General features: G+C 39.0%; 1 protein-coding gene across 2 annotated transcripts in view; it reads right to left on the bottom strand.

Annotated features, from left to right (window-relative positions):
* Window positions 1-8,390, bottom strand: part of FNDC3A (fibronectin type III domain containing 3A) — a 231,643-nt gene extending 223,253 nt beyond the window's left edge. Inside the window, exon 1 of one of the 2 annotated variants that reach the window (XM_003270084.4) lies at window positions 8,122-8,390. The gene's annotated coding sequence lies outside the window, so the exon portion shown is untranslated. Of the gene's footprint in view, window positions 1-7,405; window positions 7,715-8,121 lie in introns of those variants that run through there. The other variant, XM_012506966.2, reaches the window with a different exon arrangement.
* Window positions 8,391-26,516: the final 18,126 nt, after the last annotated feature.

Raw genomic sequence — 26,516 nt, 5'->3', positions numbered from 1 at the left:
AACCATCAGTTTGTCAAATTCCATTTTAAAACTCCTGTTGAATTTCTGATTAGAACTACACTGACTTTATAGAATAATTTAGTAAAAGCTGCCATTTTTATAGCATTAAGTTGACACATTCATGAATTCCTCCATCCATTCACATCTTTTTGCAGTTTTCTTCACATAGCTATTACACATTTTAAAAATCTTAAGTATTTTATAGTTTAGACTGCTACTTCTTATTACTGTATTTTATAGTTGGTTATTGTTGATGTATAAGAAGGCTAATGAATATTCTAACTTTATCTTATAGCCAATCAGCTTACTGAAATTTTCTAATACAAATCTTTTTCCGTTATCTCGTATTTTTTTGTTATTTGTATTTGTATTATATTTATTTGTATTTGTAAGCAGTCATATCAACTCTAAATAATAGTGATACATTCCCCCTCTTTATTTACAGGTCAATTATTTTTCTTGTTCTTAATGTATTGCCTAAGACTTTTGAACCAATGTTGTGTTCCTATCTTTTAATGAAAGTGCTTCTATTATTACTCTATGACATTTGGTGATAATAGTATCTACTGCACAGAGATGTTTTAAGGCTTAAGTAAACTGATACATATAAAGTTTTTTGCAATAGCACCCAGAACATAGAAAGTGTTCAATGTCTATTAATCATATTATTTACTAAGTGCCTTTTATTTGTCAAGCACAAATAAAAGTGTATGCATGCAGCATTCATTGCAGAGGTTGGCAAACTAAAGCCTGTGGGCCAAATCTGGTCTGCTGCCTAGTTTCGTAAATGAAGTTTAATAGGAACACAGTCATGCCCATTGTTTATAATTTATCTATGGCTGTTTTTCTACTCCTATAGCACAGTTTAAGTAGTTGCAACTGAGCCCATATGGTCCACATGCCTAAAATATTTACTATCTTGTCTTATATTAAAAAAGTTGCTGACTCCAGTAGTACTGGTCAAACTCAAGGAGTTCATAGTTGAATAGCTTATTTAGACAAGTAAAAAATACATATACATTACAGTATGATATATACAAGCCAGATATTCCGCGGGTATTATGGAAACATTTGGCAGTTAAATATTAAAAGACAGGAAGGACTCACACAAGTGAAAAGACACAAGATATTTTAATTATTTAAAAATATGTATTTATTTACATATCATTATCTCTCACCCCATTCTGTAAATTTCTAAAGGGGAGGGAGTGTGACATTCATTTTTGTGACATTCGACATTCACATTCTAAGTATCTAGGACATTTTAAATGTTCAACAAATGGACAAATGAATAAATGAATGATATGTAGGATGCCTGAGTGACAAAGATTAGGCATGTCTGTCAAAGTTCTAGATATAAATATCCTATGGCAAGCCATTTTACTTGTCATGTTAAATAGGATCTTTTAATTCTTGTACAGTCTATATTAGGAGACAGCTACTATTATTACTACACTGTAAAATGAATGAACCAAGGCTCATACAGGTAAAGTAGCACACTCATGTTTCTATACAGCCAGTATGAGAAGTCAACAAACAATCTTATGGCTGCCTAATGAGAAATATGTTCTCTACACTATATTACAAAGTTGTAAAGAGGTAAGAAATGATGACACAATAGGATATCAACAGAGTATGGACTCTCAAAGGAAATTATAATTAATGCAGCAGGAATTGTATTGTGATTTCAATTTCTAAAACTGGGGAATGATCTGAATAAATTCATGCTTTTTAAATATCCTGGAAGCAGCCTAAAAGATGGTTAGAGGGGCAGCAGCCCCTACATTTTCCCCAAAGGCTACTCTATCACACACACTAGGCCAGTTTTAGTAAGGTTCAAGTGATTAAAACAAAATTGCTAACATACTATTTAAGGAATACCAATCTGAAGCATCAGGAAAAGCTGATCCTAATAGTTACTAAAGAAACAAAAAGGTACTTCATAAACTCTGAAGGTACTATGCTAAAATATTTTTTAAGTATATATTACAAATGAAAATATTACATGGAAAAAATCAAGTCATAAGAACAAAGACATAACTGAGAATGTCTGTCTTAAGAAAACAAAAAAAACTTAGAAAATTTAAACAATAAAATCACAAATTATGAGTTGTTTTCACTTTTTATTTAAGCAAGTCTTAAGAAAAACTGATTTTAAAGTAAATGAAATGAATAATCCTTCAAGTTATGGCTCAACAAAAGTAGTTGCTGTATATGGCATATACTTCTATAAAGCAAAGCACGTAATTACTTTCTAATAAAAGTCTAAACTGTGATTTAAAGTGTACTTAAATATCTGTTTAGAACCCCTAGAGAAGTAAGATTTTTTTGCCTCCCAAATTATGTGTCTGTAGGTTTAGAATATACATAAACCAATTAAAGTAATCCCTCACTGAAGAAGTAGATAGTGAAGCGAAATCATTTAACTTTTAAAAAGTTCAAATATATATTAAAATATGGATTCTGAGGAAAGAAAACAGATACAACACTTTTTTTTCCCCAGCATTTCTGATAGAGGCTGATTAACATACACAATCTAATTTACCAAACTTAGGTAACTTTTACACCGAGGCTTACTTCAAAGTATACATTGCACTTTGTATTTCTAGCAACTAGCACATAAGAGATCTCAAGAAGTGAGGGAGAAAGAGATAGGGAAGTCAATCAGAAGTATAGTTCATCTGTAAAATGAGAATACCACCACATATCTGGTAGGTTTGTATAGGAGTTTAAAAATAAGCAAGTATAGGCCTAAAATTCAATGAGCTCAACTGAATGTTTACTGGAAACATACTATGTTTATAGAACTTTGGAGGATAAAGCTTGAACTCTGGTCTTTTTAAAAAAAGAAAAAAAAAAGGCTGCATTGCTTCCAATATAGTAGCATTAATGTAAGCACTTCTATGGTATGTATTTTAATGTTTTTATAGTTTCCAACATCTCTGTGGGTTCTCACAATATCTTTGAGGAAAACAGGATAGATATTATTCTCCATTTTAATGCTTAGAAAACCAAGATTGCAAGAAACTAACCCAAAATCACACAGCTAATAAGTGGTGAAGTTAGAACTAAGATCTAGATTTTTGAGTCACCATCCAAGGTACTGTACCTCTTGTTTAGCAAACGGAAACAGCTGGCATGGTGAAGCTGTTTCAAGCATTCACAAAAAAAGAGGGAGGGCATGAATTTCTCCTTAAACTAAAATTTAAAAAGTAAAAATTGTATTCAGTAGCAATTTATGAGGGCTGTTATTTAAATCAAAAGGTTTATATTGCCTTAAAATTATGGTACTGTATGTACTTACTAAGTATGAAAAATGCTAATAATAAATTAAAGTACAAAAGTTAAGTTTCATGATTTTGTTTGGTTGGTTTTAATGTTTTTAACAAGAAGAAAGAAACATCATTGATTCTGTCCAGGTAGCTTCCCATCTTATACATCTGTACTTTTTCCAGCACCTACTACTAACCCTGATACATGGAAGGTACTGATGCCTGCTTAATGAAAAAATGCTCTCATGATGTATTCTTGCTCTCTTGATGCCACAAAAAATACAGCGGCCCCAGCCAATTGATTTGTGCAGCCACAGCCTGAGGCATCACTATTCACCTGGTAATGGCACAGGAACCACAGTATACTGAAGGAAACAGAACTGCCTTAGAAATAGATATCTATAAATTTAGAAACTTAGAGATGTTTCATGTAAATTACTTTTCAAAATAGCTGACACTTATATCCTTTAAATCACCATAACTTATCTTAAAATAATCTTAACTATTTGTAAAGAGATTTCTAGTCTTTCTTCCATGCCTTAATGTGCACATGATATAATCTTTTCTTCATGATTCAAGCTCATCAATGTAAATATCAATTATTAGACTGTTCCATAACACAGTGATTCTTTCTGGAGTACTGCAGAATGTCCAACTGCTTGTCCCTTTATTAACTCATCCTAGACTACTTCTAAAAACAAGGTTCCCTACTGCCTGCTCCCCTGTTGTCACTTACAGACCACCAACATCCTAGACAAGGTTTTTAACCTGCCAGCTGTGTTTTAAAAAATGTAAAACCAGCACAGGCAGTTGATACACCTAACCTCATACAAATTCTAAATCAAGCCACTGTGTAGCTATTTTCACTGTAGTAAGGCCTGACTCAAAGGCTTTTCGTCTTTCGCTTCCTAATTCTGAGACCTATTCTAGGCTCTTGTTAGAAGTCTGGCCACAAAATAACAATTACAGAAGCACTTATTTCTACATATTTTTTTTTAGGATAACATAAGGAAAAATATATACATGATAGTCATAAAACGCACCAAACCACCATATAGACAAGATGATACAAGACATTTCACAGTATGTGCTATATGAACAATTACTTTGCCAATTATTACCTAGGAATCAGCAAACTAGGTCCCCTGGCCAAATCCAGTTCACCGATGGCTTGTTTTTGTTTGGCTCTTGAGACAACAATGTAAAAATTTTTACGTTTTTAAAAGATTAAAAAAAACTAACAAACAAGAACATTCAACTGAGACTGTAAATGGCCTGCAAAACCTAAAATATTTAATTATCTAGCACTCTACAGAAAAAGTTGGCCAATCCCTGATCTAGGCCATATAAACAAACACATATAAGCTATCCATTATACATAAAGCTTAAGCTGATAATATATCAAAGCTGAGGTACAGTTCTTTCAGTGATAGGTTCCTAATGATACAAACTGTCTTGTCCAGCTCTGTCTATTTTCCTCTTCTGATGCCCTGGTGCTTAAGCTAACATCTCGACCTAACTTTCTTTTTTGGTCCCAATTTCTGTCCTTGGATGCTCTTGGACTACTTATTCTACTACTACTTCCAACTCTGCCTGTGAATCTCTTTTGGAACGCCTTTCCCTTTGTTATCTAAATCGTTTCTAAGTTTCCTCTGACTCCCTCCAAATGCCTTCCAGGATTGTTCTAGCCCTCACTGGCTTCACTTTCCTTTAAATTCCAGTTGGTGTCACACAACTTAATAATACCATATTATAATTTTTGCTAGTGATACTATTAGTCTAGTACCCTCAACTAGTTTGTAAACTACTTGAAGGAAGACATCACACTATGTTTGTATCCCCACTTTAATAACATTGCATCACCCTGTAAACACATGACATCTCCCAGGTGCAGTTCTCAATCTTGGAGGAAAAAATAGCCCAAGGACTGGTAATGGGTGATAAGTGATTGGAAACATCGAAAGATGACACCCACAAAGGAACTTGATGGAAGACCACAGGCTACACAGAAAACTTGAAAGTATATATTAAAGATAAGCAAAACCACAATAGTGGGAAGACAGAAAGATAAGAATAAAGATATAAAAAGAGACCACTGAATAATTCTCTGAAATAAGACCAAAATATTAAGAAAATTATAAAAGCTCACAATACATGTAAAAGTACAAAATTTGCCTTTCAACATTAATGGCCACTAATTTCCTTTTAACAAGTAGTTTTTGACATTAACACACATGGGAGCCATATTTCTTGTTTTGCAATGTGATAAACTGAAGCAGTTTTTACTGGCTCAATGGAATAAATATGCACCATATTCTAAACCTTTGGAATTACAATATTGTGAGTTTATTTGAAGTCTGCTAGGCACTGCTAAAAACAAAACAAAACAAAAAAAACAACAAAAGCAAACAAAAAAACCCGAAACACCTATCAGTTATCTGGCTAATAAAATTGGAAATCATGTGCATATCCCTACACCATTCTCAAAGACACGACTTAGATTCATTTTCATTCAAAAATGCACCAACAATGTTTCAAAAAAAAACAAAAACCTTTTTGGTTACTTCATCAAATTGTATTTTAAAAATACATGCAGATTATAAAATACACAAGCCTTGGATGTCATGAACATCTAAAAAAATGCAAATGTTTTAAAACAGCGCAAATATTACTACAAATTGATAAAGTATAAATTAAATGCTCTTTGCCTAAAACTACAAAAGACAATGAGAATATGAATCATGCATTCCCTCTTTTTTTCAGGGGGTTAAGGATGTCTCAGCCCTTAGCTATGTCTGACTGGTCAGGGAAGAGGGAGAAATTTTTGCATTAGTAATAAAATATGCTTACTATTATATTGTAGAAATGTGACTAGTAAAGAGTAATCATTAAATGTGTGTTCAAATAAATCAGGTCTCAACTACTCACACGGATAGACGAAGTGAAGACACAGACGTCACCAAAAGACGATAATCCTAGAATGTTTTTTTAATGCTTATTATTAATTTGGGAGAAATTAATTACCCTTATAACTATGCTTGACAGTGTTAACCAGGATTTTATTTTTCCTGAGCATTCAATGATTTGGAGGATTCAGACAAAAGGGAAAAAGAGGGAGTTAATTCAGAAGCATACAGGTGGCTAACGGTAGCCAGCCTGGGATAAAAAATTTTCCAGTTAACCTACACATAGAAAACTAACAGATGATCTATGAAATAAGACAATATAGTAAAATTTAATGTAGTAGTGCTAAAAAATTTAAATATAAGATTTAATATTAAAATTTTAACAAGATGTTTCTCCTGTCATATCCCTTCTTCCCACTAACTAGTGTTATTAGAAAGCAAGATTAGTAGGCTACAAAGCTAAAACCAACATTTCAGGTTATATTTTATAAAAGATGTGGTAAAAATCCTTCATCACTGTTTTCTGTTGGGCCACCATCTGTCTCAGTGAGTACTTTATCTCATTACTTAAGACAAATTAATTCAAACCAGAAAATATCCAAAAGACAGGGGATTCAACTCACTTGAACATTTGTAGGTGACACAAGATGACAAGAGTTAGTAAATACGCAAAAACTAAATATTTATCCAAACATAAGATCAGAACCACAAAACTCAATTCGTTTCTGCCTAACATATGGCTCAAACTCCTGAGTGGCATATGTTTAGTACTGGACCTGGTAACAGCATGGTGATAAAATATTATAGTAAGAGTTCAACTGTTATTTCATTCCTACAATACAGAAGCATACATACTTTGGTTTCAAACTAAAAACACAGACCACAGTAAGAAGCAAAATAATTACGTTGTTCGGTTTTAAAAACCCATAGTGAACACATGATTATACCTTAAATGAAAAAAAAAATCTCATCAGCCTGCGACTCTTATTTAATAGATGGTCAGACACAAAGGTGTCCAAAGGAACTTACATAAAATCTCACAAAAGAAAATCTCGAATTCACAATCTCTAGCACCCCCAGCAAATCATCGCATTCCACCCTCTAAAATATCCCAAGGCTTGTAACGCTAACAGTTGAATAAAAGAACAATTAACGACCACATCCATTAAAACGGTCCCTCTTCTGCTCGCAATCTGACAGCGAAATTATCTGTTCATTTTCCTTTACCTAACATATGACGTCGTTTCCAAAGCCGTGTCAAAAGTTCGAAGATCCAGGTTGTTAAAACCGGGCGAGGACTGCAGCCTCGAGTCCACCTCGCGACTGAACAGGTGGTTAACTCGCCCGGGGAGAGGAACTGCCAGGTACTGGAGGCAGCCACGCAGGATCAAACAGAGGGCGGGTTTTCGAGGTTTTAACCCCAAGATGAGCGGGGAAAACTCTCTTCAGAAAAGCGTTCAAGTTCGGCGGCTGCCGGGCGGCCAAAGCCGAAGGCGCCGCGGGTGCTGGGCGATCCTCTCGGGAGGATTCCGCCCCCGCCCCCGCCCCCGAGCCCTCCGGAGCTACGCGGCTAGCCGCGGGGAGGAGGCGGGGGACAGAGGGGAGGGCCGCCCGCGCACCCGCGCCACCTCCCTCGGGCTAGATGCCGCCTCCTTTCGGGCTGGATGGCGCTCCCTCAAGCGCGTCCTGGCTAGGCTCGGCCCCGGCAGGTGCCCGACTAGTTGACGGGTCCTGTCCCCGGCCCCACTGCCCCTCTGCCCCTCTGCCCACAGCGCGCCCACAGAAGGGGGTGGCCCGGGCCCCTCGACGGGGCCGAGCCCTGGAGGGTGCCCCGGCCCTCAGTCCCAGCCTAACGGTTTCCGCGGCGCCTCCTCCGGGGCGGGACGGGGTTGGGACGGCTCGGTGTCCCCCCCCTTTCGCGGAGGGAGTGCCCGCGCTCTCACCTCCGAGTCACGCCGTTCTGAGGCAGAAGAAGGCGGCTCCTCTGGCGCCTCTTCTTAGGGTTCCTGATCGTTGTCTCTCTACCTCAGCTGCAGAGTCAGCTCTCAGGGCCGCCGCGGCCGCCGGCGCGCTGACTGTTGGGGTTGTTTCCTGGCAGTGACGCCGCCGCCTCAGCCCCGCTCTTCGCTCCCTCTCCGCGTAGCTCCCGCTTTCTGTTTCACCCGAGGGACCACGAACGCCGCCGCCGCCATGCTTACTACGGAGCCGGGAGGAGGAGCCCGAAGTCGGTGCGCCGAGTGCGGCTGCGCGGGCCCCGCCGACGGCGCCCTCGGCCGGGACCCCGAACCCCCGCCTCGAGCCCGCCGCGCCGGGGCTCTCTCACTGGAACGCGAGTCCCCGCGGAGCCACCGGCGCCTGGCGGCTGAGCGGTCGCGTTCGGCTCCCGGAGCGCTCACACCCTCTCGGGCTTCCGGCTTTCTCCCGAGGCCCGGCTGCGCCTGGCTCTTGGTAGCATCCGCTGTGGCCAGGCTCGGAGCCACACTCAGAAAAAGTGGAGTTCATGGAGGTTCCTAGAGCTATTCACACAATTCTCAATCCAAATTTCAAAAGACTCCCCTGAGACGCACTCCGTCAGCCCCTTTCCAAAAGCACGCGAACTTAAGGCTGGCAGGTGCTTTAAAAGACACTCCCTCCAAGGACTAGGAAGCCTCTGAAATGGGCTTGAAAGTTTCTAATCCCAAAGACTTCGAACCCGGGATCTGGATAGCAAGCAAAAATATTTAGATATTTACTCAGTTGAAAACGTGGGGGTGGCTTCCTGGTCTCTTCGCCAGCCAAATCGCGTGAAAAACCACGACCTCAATTTTTACAACAGCACAAAGACTACAAGTGAGCGCAGCAGCGACTTCCTGGAACCTCAAGCAATGTGGGGCGCTGCAATAATGCCTGAGGGCTTTTGACTTACAGTTGCCACCGAAGACCTGGGGAGGGTGTAGTCCTTGGGCCGGGGAGGCCAACCTCAGGAACTGTCCTTTCAAAAATGGTGATGGATGTAACAAGCTGCATGTCTCGGCTTTATTTCAGTGTATTAATTGTGCGATCTTTTAAAATAGCTATATTTTAAAAACTGTTTCACAGAAATGTCTTTAAAATGTGATTATTCTCTATATTCTTAAAGAATACAATGGTTAATTAAATCCTTTGTTGATAACTGACTCTCAAACCGATATCCTGGCCATACGTTTAAGTCCCAGAGGATTGCTGCGGTGTATAGAATCCCTAATTTGGTGCTCTCCTTTTTTCCCTCTTTGGAATGTTCTCATCACCTCTTCTAAATCTTTCACTGCTTTTCATCTCCTCATCTGCCTCTATCCACTCTGATCCTTCCTCTTATTCTTTCTGCTTTACTGTTTATTTTTCACTCTTTTCTCCTTTCTCGGCTGGTTTTCTCTGCGGCTCCAGGTGAAGATTGATGGGATGTTTATATCTACAGCCAGCTAATGAGAGGTTTCTTTTCTTCTGGTTGTAAATAGGGCAGTGGTATCTTGAGATATTTTCATTGCTCTTCACTATCAGAAGTTCTTTCCCTGTGAGAGATGTTTCCTTTTCTTAACTTTTGGATTTGGCCCTCTTCCAGACAGCTGACAAGTTGATCTTGGAATAATTGAAGTATAACTGTATATTGTTTCAAAGTATGAAGATTTTGTCAGAGTGTGGGTGAATGGGGTGGCTTCCCCATCTTACTGCCCAACTATGCTTGGTCTGAGACTAAGTTAGTGGTTTCCAAACTTACCGCTAAGCTAATACTTTCCTACTCTGCTTCCTACTCAGGAGCTTTTTGAAAATACAGAATCCTGCAATCTACCCCCTCAAAATTCTGATTCCTTTGTTCAGGGAGAGGCCAAGACATGGCACTTTTAAAAACTATATTTAAAAATATACGTTTGGGACATGCCTACATGTAAAGGCAGAGTGAAGAAGTTCAGCTGTTTTTGAAGGAGATTAATACATAATTTAAGAATGTTATTGAAGACCTAGAGATTGTAGTCAATAATATGCAATGCAGTAAGGTGAAGTAAAGTGAAGACCAAGGAATTTATGTCCTTTGGAGAGAAGAAAACGTACACATAAATGACCCTAGCATGTGCACCAGTATGAGTTCTCTGGGAACACAGAGAGGGTCAAGAAATTATGTCGGCTTTGAACAAGTTCTCTTCTCAATGCTTCACTTTTTTTTAATCAGTAAAATGGGAGCCATTTTCAATCCTCATCTTTCTTGGCCTCTCAACAATATTCAACACTTTGACCACTATTCTTTCTTAAACATTTCTTCTTCCTTTGGTGCTGCATTTTCTTGGTTTTCCTCCTTACTTTCCTAGGCACTGCTTCTCTGATTCCTTTGCATATTCATGCTTGTCTCCCTAACTATTAAATATAACAGTACCTTAAAATTCAGTTTTAGATTCTTTTCTGTTTTCTTTTTTTTTCTCTTTTTTTATTTTTTTATTTTTTATTTTTTTTTATTTTTTTTATTATACTTTAGGGTTTTAGGGTACATGTGCACAATGTGCAGGTTTGTTACATATGTATCCATGTGCCATGTTGATTTCCTGCACCCATTAACTCGTCATTTAGCATTAGGTGTATCTCCTAATGCTGTCCCTCCCCCCTCCCCCCACCCCACAACAGTCCCCTTTTCTGTTTTCATTGTAATCTCTTGGCCTAAGCAGCAGCACCCACGCCAGTGGCTTTAGTTATCATTATATGCCAGTGATCTCCACATATATGCCTCCAGCCCAGACCTTTCCTTTAAAATCCAAATCTGATCCACTAGTCAAAGTTTGACCCTTCCTCTAAATTCCAAGCTTCACTGACATGGCCACTTAATATCTCAAAAGTTGCAAAGTTTTGTCCAACTGAGTTCGTGAACACTTGTTTTCCTTATCCCTCATCTCTCTAGTTATTCAAATCAAATACCTAGTAGTCAGTCACGCCTGATGTCTCCCTCACCTCCATTCTTCCATTCTCCATATTTGTTGCAGCACTAACTCCTGGCAATTTCATTTCTAAAATCTAGTTGGTCTACTTCTTTCCAATCACCACCAATCTAATTCAAGCTCACTGTATACAATCTGGGATCCTCCATTCAGTCTCCATTTTGCAGCCAAAGTTATCTCTCTAAGAAAGCAAATGAGACTATGTCACTACTCCAAAAAACTCCTTAAACAGTTTCTCATTGCTCTAGGATAAGTCTAGAATTCTTTTTTTTTTTTTTTAGACGGAGTCTCGCTCTTTCGCCCAGGCTGGAGTGCAGTGGCGCGATCTTGGCTCACTGCAAGCTCCGCCTCCCGGGTTCACGCCGTTCTCCTGCCTCAGCCTCCCGAGTAGCTGGGACTACAGGCGCCCACCACCACGCCCGGCTAATTTTTTGTATTTTTAGTAGAGATGGGGTTTCACTGTGTTAACCAGGGTGGTCTCGATTTCCTGACCTCCTGATCCACCCGCCTTGGCCTCCCAAAGTGCTGGGATTACAGGCGTGAGCCACTGCGCCCGGCTGGATAAGTCTAGAATTCTTAAGGAGGCCTAAAAGACCATATGAGGTCTGGCCTTACCTGCCTTTTTCAGCCTCATCTCACACCATTTTCAGCTTGTTTCCTCGGCAGACTTCTGGTCTTCTTTTAGTTTCTCAAAAATGCTGTGATCCCAACAGCCAAAGGCTCTATGTACATGCCATTCTGTCCTTTAGTTGTCCTATCTCTTACTCATCCTTCAGGTCTCAGTTTGAAAGGGACATTCTTGGGAAAAACATTTCTGACCTCCCAGATACATTCAAGATCCCTTGTTATGTCAGCTCTCTTACCACCATATACCCTCCCCTCTTATGACTTACCACAGCTTGTAACTGCATTTTGGAATGTGTAACTACTAGGTTAATGTCTGTTGCTCCCTACATTAGGATAAAGACCATGTCTATTTGGGCCTGCACAGTGCCTGGCACATAGAAGCTACCCAATAAATATTTCTTGAATGATTATTGTCCTATGAGTTTATTTCTGGGATTCTAGAAGGTTGTTGGGTCAGGAAATTAGATCACTGATCATTTTCAAGAGAGCAATCTTCTGTATGACTAGTGGGAAGAAATGCAGAAATGTGCTGGAAGACAATTCTCTGTGGGACTCTAGTATTTCTGCATGTCTTGTGAGCAGAGGCGCTAACAGCTTTTGTTTTAGACTATATTTTCAAGGATTTTTTTTGTTTTTGGTCAAACAGCCTTGGAAAATATACATAGTGTCCCCTGCCTCGCCCTCCCTCCCCCCCAAGACCAGGGGCACATTTGTTTACCATCCAATATAGTAAAAATAATGTCTTTGAAGGCAAAGGTCAAGCAGGTTTTCTTGCAGCCTATTATAAAAAGATTGGGGATTTCCTAAGCTTAGAGTTTCTCAGCTGTGAGGCAAACCCACTGCAGGTGCATCACTCACCTGAACCACACCATGTAGCTCCAGGTAAGACTTGGGGGCAAGGGAACTGACTGAACATGACACTGGCGCTGCTTGTTGTGCCATGAGTAATGCAGCCCTTTGACCCCAAAGCCCCACATCTTCTGCCAGCTTCCATGAAAGTATAGCAGGTTAAGTGATTAACTTGCAAAGAGGGTGAAATCTCGGACCCTTCATAGTTCTTGACGAAGTATAGTGGGTTAAAGAGAAAGACGAAGATGAAGAAGTCAAACAGCAAGTGGAGACTATTTAGAAAGTTTGGAAAAACAGAAGTTTGGTGATGAAGAGGAGAGATGGGACAGCAGATTGAGGTGGGAAAGGTGTGCTGACTGAATTCTCTGAACAATATTGGTGGCCCTAACTCTGAACAGATCCCGACAAAACACTATTACTGTTGTTCCTCTCTTTGGTTAGGGAACAGGTGCAAGTCTGAAAGAGGAGAAGGAGGTGGAAGCGGTTGACCTGGAGGTACACCAGTTAAAGCAGCCAGAGCTTTTTTTTTAATCTCTGAGAAGGGGTATAGTATAATGTAGAGCAGGAAAGACAGGCTTTGGAGTCAGGTAGATCTGGGCTTCAGTTGCAGCTCTATTACTAACTGATTGATTGATCGATCTTAGGCTTGTTATCCAACCTTTCTGGCTTCAGCTCCTCAACTATAAACTAAGGATAAAATACCTACTTTGCAGGATTAAATTTCATAATGTATGAAGATGCCTGGTATATGCTTGATGCTCAATAAATAAATGTGAGCTACATGATTAGGATGTCCTGGCTAATTGTGATTTGGTGAGGTTGGGAAAATCCAGAACCTTCCTCCACGTTTCCAAGGATTCTTGGAAAGGAACTTGGCCAGGGTGCACACTTGCTCTGATCCTGTTCCCGTTTCCATCCCACTCTGTGCTTTCCTATGGATGGAACAGCTCCTTCCCTAAAAGCAAAGGAAACAAGACACAGAATAGGAGGCGACTTCACATTTAATGTTGGCCATTCCCACCATAGGGAATTTCTCAATAGCCATCATTCTTTTCGGACCACACCCTGCCACTATATTGCTGTGGTCCCTCACCCTAACAAGAACCTTCTCTACATTTTTCTGAATTTCTGGGACTCCTAAAGCCACCTCTCTTTAAAACCACCAGGGGTGGGCCAAGCGCAGTGGCTCATACCTGTAATCCCAGCACTTTGGGAGGCCGAGGCAGGCAGATCATGAGGTCAGGAGTTTGAGACCAGCCTGACCAACATGGAGAAACTCTGTCTCTACTAAAAATACAAAAATTAGCCAGGCGTGGTGGCGCATGCCTGTAATCCCAGCTACTCGGGAGGCTGAGGCAGGAGAATTGTTTGAACCTGAGAGGCAGAGGTTGTGGTGTGCCGAGATCATGCCATTGCACTCCAGCCTGGGCAACAAGAGTGAAACTTCATCTTAAAAAAAGAAGAAGAAGAAGAAAAACACACCAGGGGGGCAATTCCCAAATTCTTGTTAATTTATTCTTACTCAAAGCAATTTGGCTGTTTTCTGTCCTCGCTTTTATACAGAATAGCCTTGGAACCTTAGCTTTATTTCCAAACCAAGATATTTCATTAAAGTATTTTCCTAAACTAAAGAGTAACTGTCCTTGAGAAGTAGTTCTTAAACTTTGGCATGAACAAAAATCACCTGTGGCACTTGTTTAAGCTATAGTGGTTCTACTACATACTCCCTTCTCACCTCAAGATTTGGATTCAAGAATCTGCATTTTATAAACACTCCAAGAGACTCTGATGAGGGTAGTCCATGGGTCATACTTTGAGCATCTTAGAGCAACCAGCTCAAGAGTCAACTTACACAAATCAGAATGTTTTTCCTCTCTGTAACATAGAGTTAAACTAGAGTTGGCTCAAGTGTTCAGGAAAACTGCTCATCTATGGTCCATGTCATTTATATTGTTTATTCTTTATAAAGAATCCAATTAGGAAAGACCAAGGAATTCCCTAATCACAAAATGATAATCCTAATAGTCCAAATTTGTCAACGTTAATGATGTGGTTTCAAAGCAATGCCATTGGGGACAGTTACTTCCAAAGGGAAAAGACTTATCTGGTTACTGGCCAGGACTTTTTGAATAGCTTCCGGATCTGAAGGGGCTACACAATAATAGACAGATTATAAGGATTTTCTCTAGGTTGAAAAAATAGAGTTTCTATATTTGTCTTTTGGACTGTCAACAGCTCTTTGATGTTTTTTTTTTTTTACCACTTTAGGATGCTTTGATGATAGCCCTGGGGTTGAACACACCATGATCGTTATCCAGCATAACCAGATGACATATGAATCAATTTTAAAGACAGAAGAAGGAGATAGGCATCTATAAGAATAATGAGACACGAGATGACTTGGAATTCTAAAAACATTCCCCAACTGCCTGGCTTTTATTTTCCCTCAAAAACATCAAATTTCAAAACCAGAGCACTACTTTACCAAGATAACAATAAGACTTTAATCTGGACAAAATAAAAATAAAATTTAAATAAGTTAGGAAATGAAAATTCAGATACTCTAAATTCAGCTACAATTCACCAAACTTGAGAAAGATCTTCCTCAAATTTCAGAGGTAAATATTTAAACCAAATCACATTTTATAACTACCAGACAAATCAACAATCTATTCATGGTAGGCAAAGTAAAGATCAAGTTGCCTTTTTTATTTTAAAATATAATGTAAAATTGAAGCAGGCATCTCTGAAATAAAGACAATGACATATAGTAATGGGAAACACTAGGAAAATCGTTTATAAATTGAAGACTTTTAATGAAATAAAATAGCAATTTTACTGATTTTAAATTTTTATCTATAAAGTTTTTAAAAATCAAGGCACATCTGAACTTTGCTTTTATTTTTTCTTTACACTGTACATATAAGACATAAACCCAGAATTATTATACCGAAAAAGAACAAAAGCTAAAATTAATTACTAATAATACTTAGCATTACTAAAAGAAGGTAAAATAAAGAGCCAACTCTAGTTTAACTCTATGTTACAGAGAGGAAAAACATTCTTATTTGTGAAAGTTGACTCTTGTTTGAGCTGGTTGCTCTAAGATGCTCAAAGTATGACCCATGGACTACCCTCATCAGAGTCTCTTGGAGTGCTTATTTTCATTTAAAAATAACTATGACTTTACCAAATAAATATTCAGCTTCAAATTAAAGAAGCTAATAGCTTAAAACAATAGAAATTTGCCAAGCATGGTGGCTCATGCCTGTAATCCTAGCACTTTGAGAGGCCAAGGTGAGCGGATCACTTTAGGCCAGGAGTTTGAGACCAGTCCAGCCAACGTGGTGAAACCCTGTCTCTACTAAAAATACAAAAACTATCCTAGCGTCGTGGCGCCTGTCTGTAATCTCAGCTACTTAGGAAACTGAGGCATGAGAATCGCTTGAACCCAGGAGGCAGAGGTTGCAGTGAGCTGAGATTCCGCCACTGCACTGCAGCCTGGGTGACAGAGCGAGACCCTGTTTCCAAAAAAACAAAGACAAAAACAAAAACAAAATAAAGAAGAAAAGAAAAAAAGAAAAAAAACAAGGAAAAGAAAAACAAAAACAAACAAAAAAAGATGTTCAAATATAGCCCATTTTCCCAAGCTACAGGAGACTAAGAGTAAAAATAGGGTTGTACGCCACTGCACTCCAGCCCGGGCGACAGAGTGAGACTCCGTCTCAGAAAAAAAAAAAAAAAACAGGGTTGTAGTAAAAGTCTTAAAGAGTATTCATACTTTTCCCTATCCACACGCAGATTTCTTCCACAAGGTCCTAAGAAGTCCCAGGGATTTGCTTTGTATTCTATGCCTTGCTTCCTTTGCTTTTAGGGAAGGAACACTTTAAGAAACAGTCCCCAGTCACCGTCTTCCTCCTCTGGCTCATTGAATTGTTTCCTCTTACTGTTTCCAAAGGCCACAAAGCTCCCCAACTGCAATGCTGTTTGTGCTGAGGCTACCAAACCCTGATTTTTTTTTTTTTTTTTTTTTTGAGACAGAGCCTTGCTGTTGTTGGCCCAGGCTGGAGTGCAATGGCATGATCTTGGCTCACCGCAACATCCGCCTCCCGGGTTCCAGCAATTCTCCTGCCTCAGCCTCCCGAATAGCTGAGATTACAGGCGCCCACCACCACGCCCAGCTGATATTTGTATTTTTAGTAGAGATGGGGTTTCACCATGTTGGCCAAGCTGGTCTCGAACTCCTGACCTCAGGTGATCTGCCCACCTCGGCCTCCCAAACTGCTGAGATTACAGCCATGAGCCACCATGCCCGGCCGCCAACTCCTAATTTTAATGGCATTAATGCCTGTACCAAGACACCGTTTTTCACAGGCATCATCTCCTGTTGATATTGTCTTCAGTTCCAAAAGTCCCATGTACATCACAGTGAAGCATTTAGTTATATTATTTGTTTGCTGCTCTAGGACTCAGGCATGAGTTCGTGGGATAGATAACATGGTTCCATGAAGCCTTTTCCTCTAACCTTGGGCAATTGATCTTGAAGCAAACTTTTCATAGCTTTCTTCACTTAGGATGAATTTTTTTCTTCCTCTGTTCTGCCAGTTCTACAGATGTGCTGAAACATGCTCAAATTCTAGGCAAAAAAACAGTGCTGGCCGGGCATGGTGGCTCAGCCTGTAATCCCAGCACTCTGGGAGGCCGAGGCAGGTGGATCACGAGGTTAGGAGTTCAAGACCATCTTGGACAAGATGGTGAAACTCTGTCTCTACTAAAAATACAAAAAAATTAGACGGGCGTTGTGGGGGTTGGGGGCACCTATAATCCCAGCTACTGGGGAGGCTGAGGCAGAGAATTGCTTGAACCCAGGAGGCAGAGGTTGTGGTGAGCCGAGATCATGCTGCTGCACTCCAGCCTCGGTGACAAAGCAAGACTCCATCTCAAAAAACAAACAAACAAACAAAAACAAAAAACAGTGCCACATTTCTTCAAGGCTACCAGGACCAGTCAGCCATGCCCTCTTGTCAGCATAAGTACCAACCACGTGACATCTCCCTCAAGACCTGAGTGCTAACTATATGAGGGCCCCTCTCGTTCATACTCCTAGATTTTCCCATTTAGTCCCCTGGCCCTGCTGCCCTGCAGGTGATAGCCACTTCTTACAGCATCCTTCATTTGTTCTTTCAGTCTTCCAACATCTATGTGACTAATTTCTTATATGAAATTCCTCTGTCTGAAATACGTAGCATGGTTTCTAATTTCTGAAATCCTAGCCAGGACTTTGACTAATAGATTTTAACCAGAGAGACTTAAAATACCTGGTTATGGAGACTAAATACATTCATGCAAAAATATATTCAGAGATACAACGTTTGACATGAATAGCTCAGCTAACATTTGCTATAGAGCTCAAAGACAAGCAATCAGTTGCTATGAGATGATCAAAGATAGCCATTGTGCTTTTAAATTTTAACTGATTTTATTTAATGTTCAAAACAACATTGTGATCAAAGTACTGTTAGTCTCACTCTTTAGACGAGCAACATTGCTGTGAGTGGTTAAACTTACATTCACATATGTACAGCTAAGAAAGTGACAGAGCTGGGATTCATACTTAGGCCTGTATGACTCTGACAAAGCTTCTTTGGGGCCAAGCCTTAGTCAGACTTCTGGATCTTCTGCTAAGCACCTCTGTGCACTTTCTTGTAAAATTCTGTTTTAGCAAAGAACCCTGCTAAGTGACTTTAGCAAGAACTCCTATTCTCGATAGTTGATCATCCTTGATATCTGATCAAGTTTCTCATCTCTTGGGTGACATCTAAACACTCTGGCCTGTCTTCAACAAGAATCCTGTTAGGTCAGTTTAGCCAGAATCACTCTTACCCCTGATGTTATCTATAAAGTTTTTAAAAGTCAAGGCACACCTGCTGACCCCCACACTGCTCCGTGGCTCCAAATTCTTACTTTTCCATGCTCTACTGGGAATTGTGCCCAATCTCTCTCCCTGGCTGCAAGGCCCCATTGCAGTGGTCCCTCTACCTATTATGATCATCCTGAATAAAATCCTCCTTATCATACTTTGACAAATATTATTCGATAACTTTGTCTTTAACAACTCTTAACACACTCATTCCATTATTTCATGTTAGCTCATAAGAGGTGAAATTTAAAATGAACCTTGAAGAATAGGCTTCAAATAGAATGATCAGAGTAGAGCACTCTTATAGGAAAGATAGCTAACAAAGGTATGAAAGTGAGAAAATGCCAAGTATGCCTGGGGGTAAGAAATGAGCCAGCACAAACGTTTGTGATGGAAGGCATGGAGACACAGGGCAAAAGAAGAAGTTTGGCCTAGATTGAGAAGAACTTTGATTGGCACATGAGAAATTTTGAAACCACTTATTTTTAATCAGGAGTCAGAGGAGTAATATGGCAAAAGTGGAGAAGATTTGATATTGTTGTTTACAGTCCCTTTTCATTATTACTTGTCAAGCCACAGTTGTTATCAAAGGCATTTTAAATAAGCAACACATTAAAACAAAACAAACAGGAAAAAAATCTTTGTAGATTACTGCCATTAGAAAAGGAATTTTAACTTTGTATAAATTAAAAAAAAAACAGACATCAAACAAACAAAAACCTTATAAGGAAATTTTTTTTTTTTTTGAGATGGAGTCTTACTCTGTTGTCCAGGCTGGAGTGCAGTGACAGAATCTCAGCTCACTGCAACCTCTGCCTCCTGGGTTCAAGCGATTCTCCTGCCTCAGCCTCCTGAGTAGCTGGGATTACAGGTGCCCACCACCATGCCTGGCTAATTTTTGTATTTTTAGTAGAGACAGGGTTTCACCATGTTGGCCAGGGTGGTCTTGAACTCCTGACCTCCTGATCCGCACACCTTGGCCTCCCAAAGTGCTGGGATTACAGGTGTGAGCCACTGTGCCTAGTCAGGAAATTGATTTTTATCACAGGAAAAAAAGGATATCTATTTATTCCTTGCTTTAAGATAAAGACCTAAAATAATTTACACAACTATGAGAAATGAAATAAGTACTTTTTAAAGAAAAGTATTATTATTTCACTAATACACCTTTAGGGAATAAAATGAAGAAATATTAAAATGACAAGCCAACAACGCTAAATTGAGAGATACTGATAAAGTGGGCCACCAATCAGCCTGTCAGTAAACTATTATGTTCTGTTACAAACCTCTCCTTGAAGCAATTGGATTCAGACACATTATGGGTTAGATAGACTTTTGTGGGCTAGCCTAGAAATTCAACTGCCATTTAGAACTTTGTTTCCACGGCAAAATGTCTCTACAAGTTCTAAACAGCAGACTTTCAAATTAATTTTTGGAATATAACCCATGTGCAACTTGGGGACTGCCTGTGCTTTGAATGTAGATTGTCTATTATAACCAGGGCTTTAACTCCACTGAATCTCAGAGGATTTCAGACTAGTTAGTTTGACACCTTTCTTTCCAAATCCAATACCTTATTTGGGAAAGGGGCATTTTTAAAAGTAACCTATCTGGTGTGAAGAAAAGGCAAATACAATAACTTTTTTCCAATAAGGGGCTAATTAATTATAAGGAAGAAAATATTTTGTTTGTAAGAAGAAACATTTTGTCTGTAAGAATTTTAAAAATTTAAGTATTTATAAAATTATGTAATGGAAGACAGGATTTGTTTTCACTCTTTTTGCATATAGTTTGTCTCTACAATGCAAAAGTAACAAAAAGTAAACATTTGAATCAATTAGCCTTAGAATGACTGTCTAGTACTCTTCTTAATAATGACATTTGAGCTGGGCGCAGTGGCTCACGCCTGTAATCCCAGCACTTTGGGAGGACGAGGTGGGCAGATCACCTGAGGTCAGGAGTTCAAGACCAGCCTGGCCAACATGGTGAAACCCCCCCCTCTACTAAAAATACAAAAATTAGCCAAGCATGGTGGCGCATACCCATAATCCTAGCTGCTCTGGAGGCTGAGGCGGGAGAATCGCTTGAACCCGAAAGGCAGAGGTTGCAGTGAGCAGAGATCACGCCATTGCATTCCACCCTGGGCAACAGAGCAAGACTCCATCTCAAAAAATAATAATAGTAATGACATTTGGATATTTTAGGTAAAATTTTTCTAGAATAGAACTGTAAAAATTGTTTTAGTAATTTTCCATTGGACAATACATGAAAAGTTTTAGGCAAAGACCTGTAAGTGATGCCTGGTATTAAAAATGGTCTATTTTCAAGAGAATGAAATGTTTATTGATCAGGAAGAGGATATAAAATACTTTATTGGATTTCCAGTTAATTTTATGCTTTCAAGTAACTTCTTGTTTCCTCTTTAACAAGAGAATAATTGAGGTAGATTCAGCATAATAAGAAATATCTCTCTCTTCTGTTAACTCATACTTTATTGAAGAATTTAGTTGAGCTGATTAAATTCAGAGCTGATAGATTTGGGAGGTACTCTATATTTCATGGCCTCTAATGGCCAATGGCATCTCCTCAGTTATTTTGATTATCGAAATTACCCCCTCACATTTCTCAAATGCACCACAAGGGACAGCATTGCCCCACTTGCGGATCACTCTATTAGATGATCTCCTTGTTGGGGTTCTTAATGTGGGGTCCACAGAGACCCATATGCTTTCAGAAGGCCTATGAACTTGGAAGGAAAAAAAAACATGCGCCTTCATGTTCAATATGGCATGTCTGTTACTTTGTCAAATACTACTATTTAATACTTTTTTTTTTTTGAGACGGAGTCTCAACTCTGTCACAGGCTGGAGTGCAGTGGTGCAATCTCGGCTCACTGCAACCTCTGCCTCCCGGGTTCAAGTGATTCTCCTACCTCAGCCTCCCAAGTAGCTGGGACTACAGGCATGCGCCAACACGCCTGGCCAGTTTTTGTATTCTTAGTAGAGATGGAGTTTCACAATGTTGACCAGGATGGTCTTGGTCTTTTGACCTCATGATTCATCCGCCTTGGCCTCCTAAAGTGCTGAGATTACAGGTGTGAGTCACCGTGCCTGGCTTTATTTAATATTTTTATTCAAGTTAAGCAACAATAACGCTCACATTAATATTTCTTTGCTTATAATTTATATGTATTTGCTTGCTACTTAGAGCATTAGTAAAGAAGTACATTTCTTTTTAAAAAATGTTAACTGTATGTCAATATAATTGTTTTATTTTGTTTTGTGTATTTTATTTTATGCACATAAAAACATTATTTTTAGAAGTGGGGTCCGTAGGCTTTACTAGATAGCTAAAGGGGTCTATCATACTAAAAGAAGTCTAAAATTCTAGGACTAGGGCCTCAACATCTGGGTATTGTTCTGCCCAAGTTAGCTCCTTAGGATAGGGTTAAATTAAAGGGTATGATTATGGATCAGAACCAGGACCTCAGTGAGGGAGTGTCCAAGAGAAGCATATGAGGGAAAAAATCAACATAACTCAGAAATATAGTTAGACCATATTTGTAGCAATATAGTTAGACAAGCATAAGACAGGAATGAAAGAAGATATTGACAGAGTGCTGGATACAGTCTCTTTGACCCATTTTCTCTTTTCACCAGGTTAAACCCTGGGTTCTCCAACTCTGGTGTGCATGCCAATTCTGAAGAGTTTGTTGGGTATTATTCCTTCAACTGAATTGGAATCACTGGAGGTGGAGCATCATACTTGTAGTGTATATGACTCATAGACCAAACTCTGAGAAACCTGGGCTACACATGTACCTCTTGTACAACGTTTTAAAAGCACTAGTCAGCACCTGATTGCATTTTATTGCTCTATTGCTCTGAACAGTCCTTCTCTTATTTCATTTCCTTGGAACATTTTTTCTTATCTGTTAAGCCTAGAGCACAAGTAGACTCCTCCACATTTATGCCTTCCCAAAGCCTTCCCACTCTTTCCACAGTCCTTTATACATTTCTCAATGCAATAGAGATTTTTTGTATGAAATTATAATTATTTGTTCAAATGTTGACATCACTACACTGAAATCCTCAAGGACGGTGGCTATTTCTATTCATTGTAGTTTTCTTCCCACCTACATCTCAGGTAATTAACTTGAACTGAAAATGAAGAAATTCTCTTTTCATTGAGAATTCTCAGAGACTTATTTTAAAATGAATCTCTTGTAGATTCAGACTTCTTAGTTAAGCGTGTTACTCATTTTACCTTTTCTTCTCTTAGGTCAAGTTTCTTGGGAATATAAACATGTATATGCACCTACATATTATAAGAAATGCCCTACATTAATTAATGTGGCAGAGATAGTTGCCTCCCCTATGTGCATTTTCCCCTTCTTACATACGAGCCATAAAAACAAAACAAAACAAAACAAAAACCTATATTTCCCAGTCTTCTTGCAAATAAGGGCAACCATGTTACCCAGCTCTGAGCTGTGAACAGAAATTATTGGATAGGAATTCCAGGAAGACCTCTTAGAAGGAGTACTGATTTAGCTGGTTTGCGCATTTTTGTCCTTTTCCCTTTCACCTTCCCCTTCCTATCTGGAACATGGACACAATGTTGGGATGTGAAGCGGCCACATTGGGGCCACAAGATGATGTGCAATGTAGGATGGTTGAGTGAAAAGATACAAGGAGTCTGGGTCCTGACTGCATTGTGGAGCTGCTGACCAACCCTGGATTTTTTACTTCCCTATTTCTTGTAACTAGATGAAAATGAAACACTGATTCATTTAAGTTACCCTTCCTCCCTTTCTTTTTTAAATTAAAAAAAAATTTTAGCACTCAAACAGATTCTGACAGACCCCCCTTCCTTTCTTCCTTCCTCCCTCCTTTCTTTCCTTCCTTCTCTCCTTTTCCCCTCTTCCTCCTTCTTCTTCTCTTTATCCTCCTCGTCTTCTCCCTCTCATTCCCTCTGTCAGGTTTCGCAGTATAATGCAAACCTTGACTGATAGTTATTTTGCCTCATCAATGTCTAGGGTATTAGTTAACCTATGTTAGTATAGCAGAAAACAAACTAAAGAACTGCCTATTATTTGGTTGCCTGTTTGACTAAAACAGACTATTCTATCTGGCTTCTCCATCCCTAAACTTACTTAAAACCTCGTCACACTTTAGCCATGTAACTTATTTGATAAAATAAAATAAATGGCTGTATTTTGACTGGGTTTTCTCTGAAATACTTGATGCCCAAAATATTTCATTAAAAGAAATTATGTCTTATATCTGCAAATAGGAGATTGATTAGATAAATTATTTTATATTACATAGTAATATATGAATATTAAAAAGGAAGCTGTTTGTCTATGTTGATTGGCACCAAAAGAGCACCATGACATATCGTTAAGTGAAAAATGGTTATAAAATAGCATATAAATTAATGTCTCACTTATAAAAGTCATTCATATATGTATGTGTGTGTATATATATATATATATTTATACACATATACAGCTGCCTAAACGATGTTTACTATAGCCTCCAATCACTAATTGTGGTAGGATTTAAGATGACTTTTACTATGTGTCATGTAATTTTATATATTGCTTGCATTTCCAAATGACTGTGAATGTATGATCTTTACAATATCAAAAATAAAAACAATACTTTTTTTTAAAGTAGAGTAATAGTAAGAATGTTCTTACTAAACATAAAACATTTTTCCTAAGAATTTTATTTAATTAAGTAACAATTTGAGAGGATAAAGCAAAGGACAGGATTTTAAGTCATCAGAAAGCACTTGAGCTCTTGCACTACTCCCTGGGAGCTCTAAGTTGCCATGGTAAAGTCTTACTGGACCACGGTGCTGTGAAGGCCACATATAGGTGCATACCAAACCTGCATCTAGCCTTCCAGCCACCCCACCAATGTACAGGTCAGTAATGGAAGCCATCTTGGACTCTCGAAACCAGCCTCTTGGCCAGCAGACTGCCACCAAATGATCTCTGTCAACTCTACATGGGACAGATGAATGACCCACCCAAATCCTGACATATAACATCATGATACACAATAAAGTGATTGTTGTTAGGGTAAAACGACTTGAATTCTCATCATTCTCCTGTCTTGGTGTAGTGGTTCTACTTACCCAGGTACCCTCTTCTAAGGCTGGAGCTTTAGGGTAGCTCTCTCGTTTGGTATCTAGAGCCTGCCTGAAACTGAGGGATCCCTGGCAGAATTTCTCTCTCTTGTTCCATCTATTTTACAAGTGTCCATTTTTAAACCTTTCTACTGTTAAACACAGAAAGCCACAATATTATCAATATGTTTAAGAAGAAAGGGACACTGATTAAAGAATCAATGACAATGTAGTTCTAAAGAAAACATGTACTGAAATATACAGTAATCACTGTGAAGATCAGCAGGGCTACTGCAATGCAACGTCTTTGGGTTTTAGGGAAATGGAACTCCCTGAAGTTACATAACAACAGTGGATTGGGAGACACTTTGGGAAAATTCAATGAAATGTAAGGGATACAGCCCTTGAAGTATTTATAATCTAGCTTGGGGGGGCAAATATAGTCAGAGAGCAAGATGAAGATAACCGACAAAACTTTTGTCTTTTTTTTTTTTTTTTTTGAGACAGACGCTCACTCTGTCCCCCAGGCTGGAGTGCAGTGGCATGATTTCAGCTTACTGCAACCTCTGCCTCCTGGGTTCAAGCGATTCTCCTGCTTCAGCCTCCCTAGTAGCTGGGATCACAGGCACACACCACCACACCCAGGTAATTTTTGTATTTTTCGTAGAGACGGGGTTTCACCATGTTGGCCAGGCTGGTCTCGAACTCCTGACCTCAAGTGATCCTACTGCCTTAGCCTCCCAAAGTGCTGGGATTACAGACGTGAGCCACCGCACCCAGCCTAAAACTTCTTTCTTGTATGCATGTCTCATACACAACACATGTACAAGTGCCATAGGATTTAAAAAATGGAAGAGATTCATTGTAGGCTAGCATGACCTAGAAAGTTCCTGGAAAGGGTGATATCCATTTGATCCTTGCAGGTAAAGAGGGAGTCTTATAGGCACACAAGAGGGAAAAATGCCTTCCCTGTTTCAAAGGAGTTCATTGAACTAGAACATCTTTACCTATTATGCCCTTGAAGAATTTTTTTTCCTACCTCATCATTTAAATACTTTCTCTTAGAGGAAAAACTTACATTATACAAAGTATTATATACGAGGTATTGTAACTAGCTTCTCAAGAGAGTAGAAAGGCTCAAGTAGTGTGAAAAACAAATCCTTAAATTAACTTTATCTAGAATCTGTTGTGAAATGTTACATTTATAAATGAAACGAGAAATCTGAGATCCTAAAAGGTTTTTATTTTCTTGGTACTTATTTAAGTCTTTCATATATTGGTATTAGTTTCTTATAATGTTAGAAATTAGGTGAATCCAACTCAGGGAATAGGAGCAGGATTCTCAGGCTTTTATTTTATTTCATTTTATTGTACCTCTTCTGCTCACAGCACAAGGCTGTTCACACATCATATTCTCAGCTCATAGTTGCTGAATGAAGAAATACATGAATAAAGAACAAGGAAGATTCAGAGGAAGAAAATAGCAAAATCTGGTTAGCACATTCTAGTAAATATTTAGGCTGCTAAAATTGAAACCAAATTACCTTGTTTATGAATAGATGACTTCAACTTTTTAAAAAGCAAGCTGCATAATTTAAATGTCTCTTGCTAGTTCTCATTTCTTGATAGATTCCCTGCATTTCTCTAGTTATGCTAGAACTGCTTTTGGCTTTAAACCTCCAGTATTTCACTGTGACTCAATTTACTCTTTAAAAACAAAGAACTGATTAAAGTTATGAGGTTGAACTGGTAGAAGTTATGAGGTCACTATTACAACCTTTAAAACTGATTCGTAATTCAGTAAATGTTTTCTTTTCTTTGTTTTCATTTTTGAGGGTTTTTTTCAATGAACATATATTTGTTTTGT

This window comes from Nomascus leucogenys, chromosome 5 (genome assembly GCF_006542625.1).
Source record: "Nomascus leucogenys isolate Asia chromosome 5, Asia_NLE_v1, whole genome shotgun sequence".
Taxonomy (NCBI): Eukaryota; Metazoa; Chordata; class Mammalia; order Primates; family Hylobatidae; genus Nomascus; species Nomascus leucogenys.
The sequence above is the reverse complement of the archived record's forward strand: the minus strand, read 5'-3'. Positions and strand labels throughout refer to the sequence as shown.